The sequence below is a fragment of the Leiobunum rupestre genome, chromosome 7 (assembly GCF_980474605.1).
Source record: "Leiobunum rupestre chromosome 7, qqLeiRupe1.1.hap1, whole genome shotgun sequence".
Lineage (NCBI taxonomy): Eukaryota > Metazoa > Arthropoda > Arachnida > Opiliones > Sclerosomatidae > Leiobunum > Leiobunum rupestre.
In genome coordinates, this window is record NC_143390.1 from 44,496,661 (window position 1) to 44,510,340 (window position 13,680).

The following is a 13,680-nucleotide window of genomic DNA, read 5'->3' on the forward strand; positions in this document are numbered from 1 at the left end:
AGACTAAAAAAGGAATTGGAGTTATTTTTTTAAGAAGTTTATCGTAAAAATGTCTTAGTTTACACTAACAATGTTAAAATTAATTATTCCAAAAAATTAACAGACTATTCTAGTGTTAATCAGAATATGACCATTCCTATGCATATATACAGGTTGTTTCAAAAGGTTATTCAAAAAATTTAATGATTTGCAGTGGGTGAGTTAAAAATGCGCCCGAGAGCTTCAAAGTGTGGCCTACTAGCCCCTGGAAGTAGCGAATGCGTGGGAATTGAACAATACGTTTGTAACGAACCAGTCGCAAATAAGTTCAAGTAAAACTTAAGTAGTTCAAATCTGAAATTTTTATGTTAAAATATTTTTTTATTATAATTTTCTGCGGTAAATTATTTACTAGCCACTTTCGGCCAGATTGGCCACTAAATTCACTTTTGTCCAGGCCGGAATTTTTCTCTATTTTACACACTATTGTCCATCTGGAATTTTCCACTTCGGAACACGGATATAGACTAGTCTTTTTTTCAACGTTTTTAGGAAGTCAAAATTGTATCGCGTTAAATGTTTCAATTTTTCTCTTCGCGGAAAGTATCCAACTTCCTACGCTGCCTGTGTAACTCCTTTTTAAAAAGAACTTACTGCACGAGAAATGGACGAACTAACAGTTTTGTTGGCTTAGAAAAAAAGGTGTGACTAAATGTAGCAACGGTTCCCAATTTCAATCGCCCAAAAATCGTTTCACTATCCAAAGGCGTTTCTCAAAGCAAAAGACAAAAACACCTTAATATTACACCGTAATCTAACCTTAACTTAACCTTCACCTTAATTTAATCTAACCTTAACATAACCTAAACGTAATCTAACCTTAACTTAACCTTACCTTAATTCAATCTAACCTTAACTTAACCTAAACGTAATCTAATCTAACCTTAACTTAACCTTACCTTAATTCAATCTAACCTTAACTTAACCTAAACGTAATCTAATCTAACCTTAACTTAACCTTACCTTAATTCAATCTAACCTTAACTTAACCTAAACGTAATCTAATCTAACCTTAACTTAACCTAAACGTAATCTAATCTAACCTTAACTTAACCTAAACGTAATCTAATCTAAACTTAACCTAAACGTAATCCAACCTAACCTAAACGTATTCTAACCTAACCTTAACCTAACCAAAACCTCACCTCATGCTTATCATAACCTAAACTTAACCCCAAGCTTAACCTAACCTAAAATTAACCTCACGTTTAACATAACATAACCTAACCAAACCCCACCTCAAGCTTAGCCTAACCTAAACTTAACCACACGTTTAACATAACATAACCAAACCTCACCTCAAGCTTAACCTAACCTAAACTTAACCTCACGTTTAACATAACCTAATCCAAATTTCACCTCAAGCTAAATCTACCCTAAACTTAACCTCGCGTTTAACATAACCTCACCAAAAAGTCACTTCAAGCTTAACCTAACATAACCAAAACCTCACCTCAAGCTTAACCTAACCTAACCTTAACCTAGCCTTAACCTAACAAAACCTCACCTCATGCTTAACCTAACCTAACCTTAAGCTAACGAAACCTCACCTCATGCTTAACCTAACCTTAAACTAAACAATACACAGCGACAAAAGTATCATTCGATACGTGAACTTCAAAGAACAGTGGTGACAGCGCTAAAGAAATCCAATGATGTAATCCGCAACCAATGAAATTGAGACCCGTTGCGACGTTAAGCCGCTCCTATGAAAAAGTAGACTCTCCTGTCGTCTGCTAGCATGTAGAATTTTCTTGATAACCGGTCTCGCTGATTAATCTTTTATCGCGCACGCACTGAGAAAACTTGAAAAGCGCATTTATCGGAGCACTTTTTTGATCGTTTTTCGGTCTTTCCAAACGTGCGCGTCCGCGAGTGACAACTCCTCAAAAGCATGTTTACGAGACAAACGTCTAGTCAGATACTTCCCTCCAACGAAGTTACTTTATTTTAAGATTCTATCTTGTTTTTGATAGAATTTTCGTATTAAGGGAATTAGTCATTAATCCGGATGCTATTACTATTGCCAGAAGTGAATAAGATCTTTTTATGAGATAAGTATTCATCTCCCTATACTGCTAATGCTATTCGCTTGAAACATGTATCTTCGCGGGCTCGCTCAGAAATTTAAAAATACGGTTCGATCGAAATATATAAAATATTGACATTCTAATACTGTTATCGGAGGGAAAATTTTTGTCTATCAATCATTGAATATACATACGCAGATTTCCCCCACTCGACCCAATTTGATTGGCGTTTGAATAAGAAATTATCCAATTATTTATTTTGATTCATAACCGACAATTATCCAAAAAATATCAGAAAAAAAACATTATTTTTGCATGTTAAATCGTTGTTTATTCGTATAAAATGTTCGTAAATAAACAGTTAACCAAAGTTTTTATGATTAATCGAAATTTTGACGGTTAATTTATTTGTTCCGCCGATCGCTACTTTCACTGAAAACAGACTAGATCCCGCAAAGGTACATGTTTCATTTTTAGGTGCATACTTCTATCGTAAGACAAAATTATTTACTTCTGATCTAACGGATTACGTTCAAAATTTGAATAATTCCCATTTTAAAGACAAGAATTAATACAGTTTAAGTTAACCGACTTTAAAAATTAACTGAGCTTTATTAAGCGTGCTTTTTACGAGGGCTAGCCAACCTCGTCGGAATATTTTTCCAAAAATGAAATCTATTTATTGGTCGAATTGTTGGAAGAGGAGCGCGCGAGCCTACATTTCGCTCGATCGAAAGGGCACTTTTTAATGAATCGGCCGTATTTAATTTGTATGGTTGCGGCGTAGTTAAAGGAACAAAGTTAATACGTTACCTTACAAGTGAAGTTTTCGGATGGCTTCTTGAATAGAAATATTCGTTTCTTGGTCGGAAAGCAAATATTGACATTGGCGGCACGCGCGGAGATGCGCCAGCCCCGCCACTCTTCGATTGCGCAAAAAACCCGCCGAAATTACCACGACCAACTCTCAACGTGGAGGGGGGGTCAGCGGTTTTTAATTTAGCGCGTTTTTAGCTCGTAAATCGCGGGTCCGGCCAATCGGACGCCCCCTTTCGGACCCCCTCCCCGCTTCTGCCATTGGCTGAAAGCGGGCTTGAGCCCTTCTGACGCGAGAGTGAAACCCCACAAATAATTATATCCCCGTCGCGGGATGCGCCTGTAAAGAAACTAGGATGGCTTCCCCGCTACGCTCTGATCCATAAGCGCTATATTGACGAAATGAAGACTCCAAATATAGCTCACTGGTTCCTTTCAAATATCTTTCGAGCCTATCGCGATATTTTGGTGTTTAAACATTATTCGGGGTGTTTTTGATTTTTTATCTCGAGTTGCCTAAGAATGCGTTGTTGCCAGATTTTCATTATTTATCTCATTGGTGTCCACCAACTGTTATCATCTGATTACATTTACTTTCAGTAATTAAGTAATCGCGATTTAAATCAAATGATATTTTTAAAGAACAACGGTAATTTAAATAATAATAATAATAATAATAATAATAATAATAATAATAATAATAATAATCAGCTAGGCTAATAGACTATTATCCTTCAATTTAGTTATGAAAAGGTACAAAAGTAGTTACGGTAGCAATGGCAATTCAGAGCGACCTAAGTTCAAGTTGTAAATCAATTTATATAAGAGTATTTTAGTTAAAATTACCGTTGCACGCAAATTATTTACCAATTCGGCAAGTTAAAATGGTTGTTGAAAAATCAAATAAATGTTTTTTTTTAATAATCAAAAATCTCAAATAAATCGATTATTTTAAATAATAAAAAAAAACAAATAATCGATTATTTTAAATAATCAAAAACGCCATTAATTCGATTATTTTAAATAATCAAAAACTCCATTAATTTTATTATTTTAAATAATAATAATAAAATAATAAAATCGCAAATAATTCGAATATTTTAAATAATAAAAACGCAAATAAATCGATTAATTTAACTAATAAAAACGCAAATAAATCGATTATTTTAAATAATAAAAACGGAAATAAATCGATTATTTTAAATAATAAAAACGCAAATAATTCCATTATTTAAATAAAAAAAACGCAAATATATTAATTATTTTAATAATAGTAAAACGCAAATAAATCAACTATTTTTAATAATGAAATATTTAAATAACTGTGTTATTTCAAATAATCAAAAAACTCAAACAACCCAGCTTTGGCTAGATTATCATTTCCTGGGGCAAAGTTTAAAATCGCCGGGTAGCGGGGAATCCCTCGATTGAAAGAAAACGCTCTATTATGGTTTCAACGATAGTCGTTCCCATTAAATCCATTCTGATTTACAATCGGGCGCGTTTCATTTCCGAGTTTGAAGCCCGCGTTTGATGCCAACCGCGTCCAGCTCGTGGCGAGCGTCATTTTCAATTAGCGACATTCGGCGGGAAGACGCGTTTCAACGCTGCGTGGCCTCCTTTTCGCCGTGTCCGCGTTCGCCGTAATAAGCAGAACCCTTTCTTGGACGAAAACAGAATTGTCGCCGTGTCGGAGGCGCCGAATCAGTCTGGAATCCATCAACTTGCCAAGGCCCTTTCCCGGCGCCCGTATCCGGCTCAGTCGCCATATGCCAAGGTACGACGGTTCCCGACGAGAAATCGGACACTGACTCGCTCCGGAAATGGCCGCCCTCCTTCGATACTTCGTCTATTAGTCAAACTCACCTCGCGTATATACCTAGACATTGTCTTTAGCAACAGGAAGTCGCTAGGTCCGCTGTCAACGCGGCATCGTGATATACGATATCATAAGCCACCGGCGAGGACGCTCCCGCTTCTTAGCGACAACTTATCTCGCGAGTAAATAAAACGGCTCTTAACGCGGAAGTTTCCATCTCCGAATACCGCTAATGTTATACGCTCGAAACAACGTGCCTTCGAAGAACGATTTTACGAAAAAACTTTTCGGAAGAAAAAATTGCGCGGGGAGAAATACTGAATTACCAAAACTATTCCAGGCGGGAAATATGGTTTTAAAATAACAAGATCTCTAAAACCGGGTTTTATTATAACAAAATTTATTTTTCTGAAAAGGGCACAAGAAGAATAATTTTTAGGCGGAGTAATATACGCGGTAAATTTTGACGCGGTGTATGCTTCCGTGGTCAGGCGGGAAATTAGCTCCGTGTTTCAGACGGATACTTATCTCGTAAGGGATAATATAAACTTCTGGTTACATTTATGAGTGGCATTTACCGACTGTACCCCATCGCGGATAGTTTTATCTAAATTGTCAGGTGAAGCGTTTGTCCCGGGGCTCCGTCCGTATTACGGGACAGTTGTCTCGACATTCTTCGTCTTTTCGGCGTGTGTGAAAATTGCGTGACCTCAGGCTGAGTAACTTAATCCGCGAAGCGTACCCGTAACTATCCTAGCTCGCGTAATTTGGTTAATAAAAATCCACCCTTATCGAATAGTATATGCTAATAGAAGATTCAATGAGCCATCGCGACAGATTGCCATCATTGTTACACGGACACACGCTGTCATTTTGGGGCTTGTCACACGGGACAAGAACATTTTTGAATGGATGACTTACCTTCTTCGGATCAGTTCCCTTTATATAGACGACCACTATTTCATTGAAACTAATTATCACATTTATTTAAAGAGATTATACAGGGTGTTTCAAAAGGTTATGCAAAAATTGCAATGAGTTGTATAGGGAGTGAGTTGAGAAGTATGCCTGTTTTTTCCCCATTTTCCTACGATGAGTGAAAAGAGCGCCAGAGAGCTTCAAAGTGTGGCCAACTATCCCCTGGAAGTAGGCTGCATCAAGCGCAAAACCAAGCAGCAAGGACTTTAAATACTGTTTAAGTTTACTTTTGTACGCTAGTTACCTCGATTTGTTTACAAAGTCCTTTTTTACCTATCACACGAACCCAAACCTTAATGTTCGCGTTTCCTTGCTGCTTGGTTTTGCGCTTGTTGCAGCCTACTTCCAGGGGCTAGTAGGCCACACTTTGAAGCTCTCTGGCGCTCTTTTAACTCATCGTAGGAAAATGGGGAAAAAACGGGCATACTTCTCAACTCACCCAATACAACTCCTTAAAATTTTTGCATAACCTTTTGAAACATCCTGTATACTGAATCGAATAATCGTAGCCGGTACAACTTATTTTTAACCTAACTAGCTCCAATTAGCGCAAGCTTCTGTTAAACTTGGATGTTGGATGCCGAAATGCTTATAAATATTAAGCTTACAAAAAATCACTAAGAAATAAGTTTCTGATGAAAAAATAGTGCGAGTTTCAATAAATTATGTAGTAAGTTAGAAAAACTCTTTCATCAGATAAATATGGTTAAAGGGTCACACCGGAGTTTGCATTTGACCTGTTTCAAGAGCTATAGTTTCCAGAATCGGATTGGTCGTATTTGCTACTACGTGCTAAATTCGGGCCGAATTTTTCAAATGCCGGTGTGGCCCTTTAATAAGTAAGTAAATATCCCTACGCAGTGTAATTTTTATACCTTACCTCCTAAGGTGGAGTATTGTACGCGGTAAAGTGGGAAAAGATACATGTTTCATTTTTCCCTCCTATAGATGAATCCTACGCATTGTATCCCGGCCACCTGAATTAATGGCTTTAAAAGTAGCTCGATGACTTAGGCCTAAGGTGGTGCCTAGCTGATTATTATTATTATCCTTTTTTCGAAAGAGATGTTAATAAACTTCTGACAATATTAAGACTTTGTTAAAATACGCCATAAACTAAAACAAATCAACAACATATTAGAATTCGGAAATTTAAGATACTTTTTTTTGGCACCACCTTAGGCCTAAGTCATCGAGCGACTTTTAAAGCCTTTAATTCAGGTGGCCGGGTTACAACGCGTAGGAGGGTGGTGGCAAGCCCTTCATGCCACGTGAGCCAACAGCTCCCTACACTAACTATTACCGTTAACCTCAACAAGTTTTTTGGAAGGGGAAACCGAAGAGCTCGGGGGAAAACCCGTTAAACTAGTGGGAAGAGAACTTGCAAACTCAACGCGGAAGGAGTTATTCCGAGTTTTCACACAGTGCCACAAGGTGGGATTGAACCCGGCTCCTCTTGCTGCGAGGCGAAAGTGCTAACCACTCCGCCACCCCACTACTATACTTTTGTACTATTATTGCGATTTTTGGACCACAAAAATGGTTGGATTTTATTTAATACCAATTTTTCGTTGCCATATTTTGTAACCCTTTACGAAAGTAGCAGGTGTACTGTAGTCATCGCGTAAGTTTATAATAGTATTTCACATAAGTAAGCGTGACAGTTTCCTATCTTCCACGTGTTAAATATTTACTGAAAGACATTTCTAGAGTGACAAGTCATTTTCGGTGAACTTCAGACTAAGTCATTACGAATGATACGCGCCCTTCGCAGGGTGTCTTGTCAAGGCTTAGCACCGTGGTAATTTGTGTCCCGTTGCGTATTTTTCTCGTTAGAAACGTTTACCGTTTGGGTGTTCTACGTCACTCCACACATACCCAACTGTCATACTTATGAATAATTAAACTTATGGTCAAAGTTTTCACAATAAGACGTACCTTATTTTTTATTTTATTGTATATGCCACGAATGAACCAAATTCAACGTACGATTTAAATTGACACAAAATAGTCAACGTATGAACTAAATTAAGACAAAATATTGAGCGTACGAATTTAACTAATTCAAAATATAATAATAATAATAATAATAATAATTAAATTGCCACCAAATATTCAACGTACGAATTAAATTTATTCAAAATATTCAACGTACGAATTAAATTTATTCAAAATATTCAACGTACGAATTAAATTTATTCAAAATATTCAACGTACGAATTAAATTTATTCAAAATATTCAACGTACGAATTAAATTTATTCAAAATATTCAACGTACGAATTAAATTTATTCAAAATATTCAACGTACGAATTCAATTTATTCAAAATATTCAACGTACGAATTCAATTTGTTCAAAATATTCAACGTACGAATTCAATTTATTCAAAATATTCAACGTACGAATTCAATTTATTAAAAATATTCAACGTACGAATTCAATTGATTCAAAATATTCAACGTACGAATTCAATTTCCTAAGGGCTTATTTGAGCAAACCAAAAAGAAAACTTAAGAAAAAGCGGCAGTGGCGCACGTGCGGGTCGGCTTCCGAAGACACCTTTTGAACCCCGAGTGGCGTCCACAATGGCCCGCAATCTTCCATCATCGGGGCAGAATATCCCCGCCGATTTCAATTGAACGTGGAACCATTTTGTCGTCTCATAATGGCCGGAGTACGAAAGAGATACAGATAGAGAGGACATTGTTGAAAGAGAAACGATTGGTTTCAGATTACCTCCGTTGATACCCTCCTTTCAACTTGCTACAATCGCGACCATTGAAGAGCGAATCATGTTTATGATTGGTTGAGAAAAAGGAAACAAGTTGCTTAAATATACTAATACGGTTTTCAGACTTCATTTAGCAAACTTAAATTTCTAGCAGCGTTGCCAGACGCCCTATAATTATAAGGAAAATCTGTAATTTTGTCACAAAATTTTCGGTGCCCTATAGGGCATTTTTCCCGATTTTTCGATATTGATGACCTATAAATCCTATATTTTAAAAATTTCTTAGTCAGGTTCGTTAATTCGATATAATATCAGACTGAGAAATACTAAATTTATGATAAAAATGAAAAAACGTGTTTTTATTATTTTTTAATATTTCAGTTTTTTTTCATTTCAAATTTAATAAAAATTGAAATTACCACCAAATACAATGTATCCTATAATTTGGACTGGAAATCTATAATTTTTAGTCCTTGGGTCTATAATTTGATTTTGCCTATCTGGCAACGCTGATTTCTAGCCTGGAATTTGTCTAGATAATAAACTTTGGTTGAAGAAGCCCGGTCTCAGCTGAAAACTGTATAAGCAGCTAAGAGTTACTTACCAATATTTTGGTTTCGTGAAACTTGTTCTAATCATCAGAGAAAAAGCGCAATTTAATCTTTCGATAAAAATCGGAGCTATGGCGCGGCTTGTAAAGATTTCTTTTTACAAGCTGATAGAGAAAATATTCGATTACGTATCACCAAAAGTATATCATAGATCTCTTTCTCTTAGAATGAAAATAATAATATAATAAATAAGTTTATAGACTGTATCCCTCCGCCTGAGTATGTAAAATAAATAAATTATATTATAATTACTTATTCATAAATAGTATATTCCCTATGTATCAGTTTTAGATTGTAGAGTATTTGATGTTTTTCGCACCACACTATTTTGTTTCTTTCGAAACGTCTTTTAAAAATCAGAGGGTGTTCTTTGGGGCCGTTGCGTAAATAGCGACTCCAAGGGCCCCCAAACCAAGATTATCGTGAAAAGAGTCCCAAACGGGTTTTGGGGGCCGGCCTAAAAGGCCTTAGTTACGCCACTGTTTTAGACAGCATTTTTATTAAAAGTTTAATTATGTCCTAACGAATGATACCACCCTACCATCTAAATTGCACCTGTAGTTTTTATTTTCATTATCGTCCTATCAGTAGACTATTTTCAGATTTTACGATAAGCAATTACGCGTACTTAAAGGGAATATAACCTGCAAAGCAATCTTTTTCAAATTTCCCTGTAGTACCTGTACAGTGGCCAAACATTTTTAAAGCCAAAGGCAAGAGCGGCCAAATACCTGAGGTTCTATTCAGTAGTCCCGCCAGGGATTTTATGCACGTAGGCCCAGCCTGAATTAGAGGCCCCATCTATAATGTTTATTTAAAAAATTCCCGAGTTTCAAGGATTTGTTTTATTTAAATGTTTTAAATTTTGACATGATTTCTATTTTCTCATTGAATTTTTTAAAGGCATTTTAATCAAGGAATGACACTCTTCGATTAGTTTTTTTTTCCAAATTCGTCGACTACTAACTTTGGGTTTTCTTTTAAACCATTCTACAAATCACGATTTATCGACAGTGTAGCCAGATTTGAGAGCCTAAATTCTCCCATAGTTGTCCGTAGACGTGTTTCAATTCTTTTGAGTGAACTATGAAACTTCTTTCTGAGATTGTATTTGCCACAGGAATGCGAGAAACAATTTTGCAGTATTTCACTAGGTCGGGGAACCCATCTGCCATTTTAATTAAATAGTGGAAGCAGTCGATTACGCTGGTAAATTTCTTGGGGATAATTAAATTTCTGGCTATTTTAATTTGGCTTTTTAACGAATTCAGGTCGAATTGAAACCGATTATAAGTGTTACAATGGGTTACGATATCGTTTTCGTTAAGAAAGTTTTCCGAGTTAGGGTCAGACGCCATTATACCTTTGAATAAGCCAGAGTTTTCCAATAGTCGAATTTTCATTCCTGAAATAAATTTATCAACTAATTCGAAATAGGTGGACCTCAACTGGTCAATCAGGGTTTTTGCTTCCGTTTCCCTGCTACCCGTTGTACTCGTAACCACACTATGTTTTAATCTCTTGTTAGGGATTATTTTACGTTTCCGTAAAGCTATCGGTTCGCTGTTACGATCAGGTATTGCAATAAAAGCAGATTCTGCGATTTTAGTAGCTTCTACCCAAATTAAATCAAAACGTTCCGAGTTCCTACATTCTTCTAAGGTCTTAACGGTAGTTTGGCAAATGGCAACGGCTTCCGTTAAAATAACTTTCGAACTTTGCAAGTATTCCGACAGGGAATTCGTTACGCCTAATACTTCGTCTAGTGCGACAATTAATATTAAGTTGTTAAAGTTATGTAATTGGGATATATACCCACGACACTCAGCAGCTTCCTCTGGTTTTCCGTTTTCAATTAGATTCTCTAACGTTAAAACTACGGAATCGAGTCTATTTCTAAAATAACTAACACCTTTTTTTTACTCCACCACCGAGTGTCGCAGCTTTGTGGCATTTTAAGTATCTCATAGCCCAGATATTTTTGGGAGTTTTCAAAATATTCGCTTCTAATAACCGAATTGCTTTGAAAATTGTATATGGCCTGTACCAAACCAAGTAGTTCCCTAACTGCCAATATTTTGGAGCAACAGTCAACTAAAACTAAATTTAAGCGGTGCGCGTAGCAATGCACGAGACGAAACGAAATAACGATTGACGAAACGCGAGGCCCTAATCACTGACGGACCCCGTTCGATGGTCACTGAAATCACGTGACTTCGCAAAAGAGGGAAAAAGGGGAAACCCAAATTCCTCAATATTTGAAAGAATAACCCCTTCCTATCAAAGCAATAGGCTTGGCTTTACCTCTGCTGGGACGAGAAAGAGAGAAATCCAGTTTTGGCAATCCCCCCCCCCCCTCCGGTCCTCTTCACTGACGTCGTCAAATTCCAAGAAACTCAATGTCTTTGTTGTGTGTATTGTAGCTTCTCACTGACACCGAGGCAAAAAGACAGGTGTCCCTGCACTTTGCGGCCTAGCATGACGTTTTTCCCCTCCCGGCGTCGCCATCTCTTATCAGTCAATTCAAAAGAAAAAGTTTTTTCAAGGGGAAAATCTATAATCACGGACAGCGTTGCCAACCGTACTCTAATTATAGTACATTTCGATAAAATTAACTTTCGATTTTCTTCGTTTCCAATCGGTTATATTACTCTCAGTAGGCTAAAAATGGAAATATCAAATCTTATTTTACAAACTAGTAACTAAAAATATTGATGGTTATAATAGACACCGTTTCAAAAATTTAGAGGCCCCCAAAGTAGGCCTACACTTTTTCAACGTAGGCACGTGCCTACTTGTGCCTATTGCTGGCGGGGAGCCTGGTTATATTCCCTTTAAGTATTATCACAAGTTTATGAGGTATCATTAACTTATGGTATTATGATGGTTAAAGGTTTCATATTTGCATGTTAATATAATTTTACATCGCTTCGCGTTTTTTCCGCGGTAACACGGAGAAATTTCGACGCTCTGATTTAGTAATTTTTTCTCTAATTTGCCAATAACAGACGCTAGATCATAGGCGCTTTCTCAGAAAAGAACTTGACGCCGCCTAGACTCGTTTCGCTCGCAATACAGATAGCAATAGTGTTGTAAGTCGGGAAATTTCCCGCTCAGAAAATTTTCCGGAAAATGACCGAGGCCTCTTTCCGAAAAAAATTAAAAAAAAGTTTTCATTCCATGAATAGTCTAATTGTTTGCAAATTTAAATAAAGCGGCATTTTAGCCTAATATTTTCGATTCTGAAAGTAAAACTAAACCTCTAGACTCGTTTAAACTGATTAACAATGTAACACTATTAATGTTTTGTAGTATGTTTACATTAGACATATTAGACATTTTATACCGATAAAAAGTTAAAAACATTAAAAACCCTTAAAAAGTAATTTATGTCTCAATTTTTTATTTTTCCGATTTTCGGAAAATTTTCCGAAAATTTTTCCGCATTTTATTTTTCCGGAAAATTAACAACACTAGATAGAACCATTAAAAACCCTTAAAAAGTAATTTATGTTTCAATTTTTTATTTTTCCGGAAAATATTATGGAAATTTTTCCGCATTTTATTTTTCCGGAAAATTACCAACACTAGATAGCAATCAAACGCGACCAAATAGGAAAGCATTTCAACCTGACACAGATCATGCCAAGTTTTCGAACCGGCGAAGTTTATCGGGACATTTGCTCCGTGAGGCGGAGAAACAACTTTCCAGGCTGAATAATCCGCTCTTGAACCTCCCGCCGAAATGGGAGCCTCCGCCGGATAATGGACTCGCAGCTCTGTTTAATTCGATTTAAACGAATGGAAGGGTATCCGCGTATCTCGTCCATCTAAATGGCTCGTGTCCGCCTCGAAGGCCGCTATTGTCCAGGACGTCCCAACGACGGAAAAGGGATCGACGGATAACGGCGTCTCGCCCGCCTCAGCTGACAGTACGGTAGAGGCTAGTACACCCCCGATTCCGCTATCGTACTACGGCGTCACCTAATCCTCGGACGAAAGACTTCAGCGCCGTCCCGCACAAAGGTTTCACCGCCCATTTTCCAATTTTAAAACTAATTTCAAACTACTTTCGACAATACTGTTCTGGAGTTTAAAAGGACGGTGGTTACCTCGACAAGGGGTTAGTGGTTTTAAAATCCGATTAAATTGAATTTTCGCGGGGAGAAAGTTCAAATTTGAGGGGGTTTACCACATACGCCAATAAATTGAAATAAGCTTTAAATTTACTTACGAAACACGAGCCTTTTAAATTCCTATTCGGGAATGGAAAGGTTCCGGCTATAGTTTAATTTTATTAAAATACATAAATTTTCAATTATCTAATAAGAAATTAAACTAATAAAATAAAAAATAAACTATTTAAACTATACGTTTAATCCCTTGAGGATAAAGAATCTTTTTGACTTTTTCGTTACGATTACCTCAAGGTGAAAATAAATGTAAGAATGTTGCCAATTTCGCGAAATTAACGGTTCTCAAACCCAAAACAACAAGATGTCACGGACATTTAAGTACACACACTCCCCCCAATATTATAACTATATTTTAAATATTAAATTTAAATTTGAACAAATTTTCATCTAAAAATTTTTCGAGTTATCTTGTTTTCGAAATAAGGCAGCGAAACCGGAAATCGTTCATTTAAATTAATT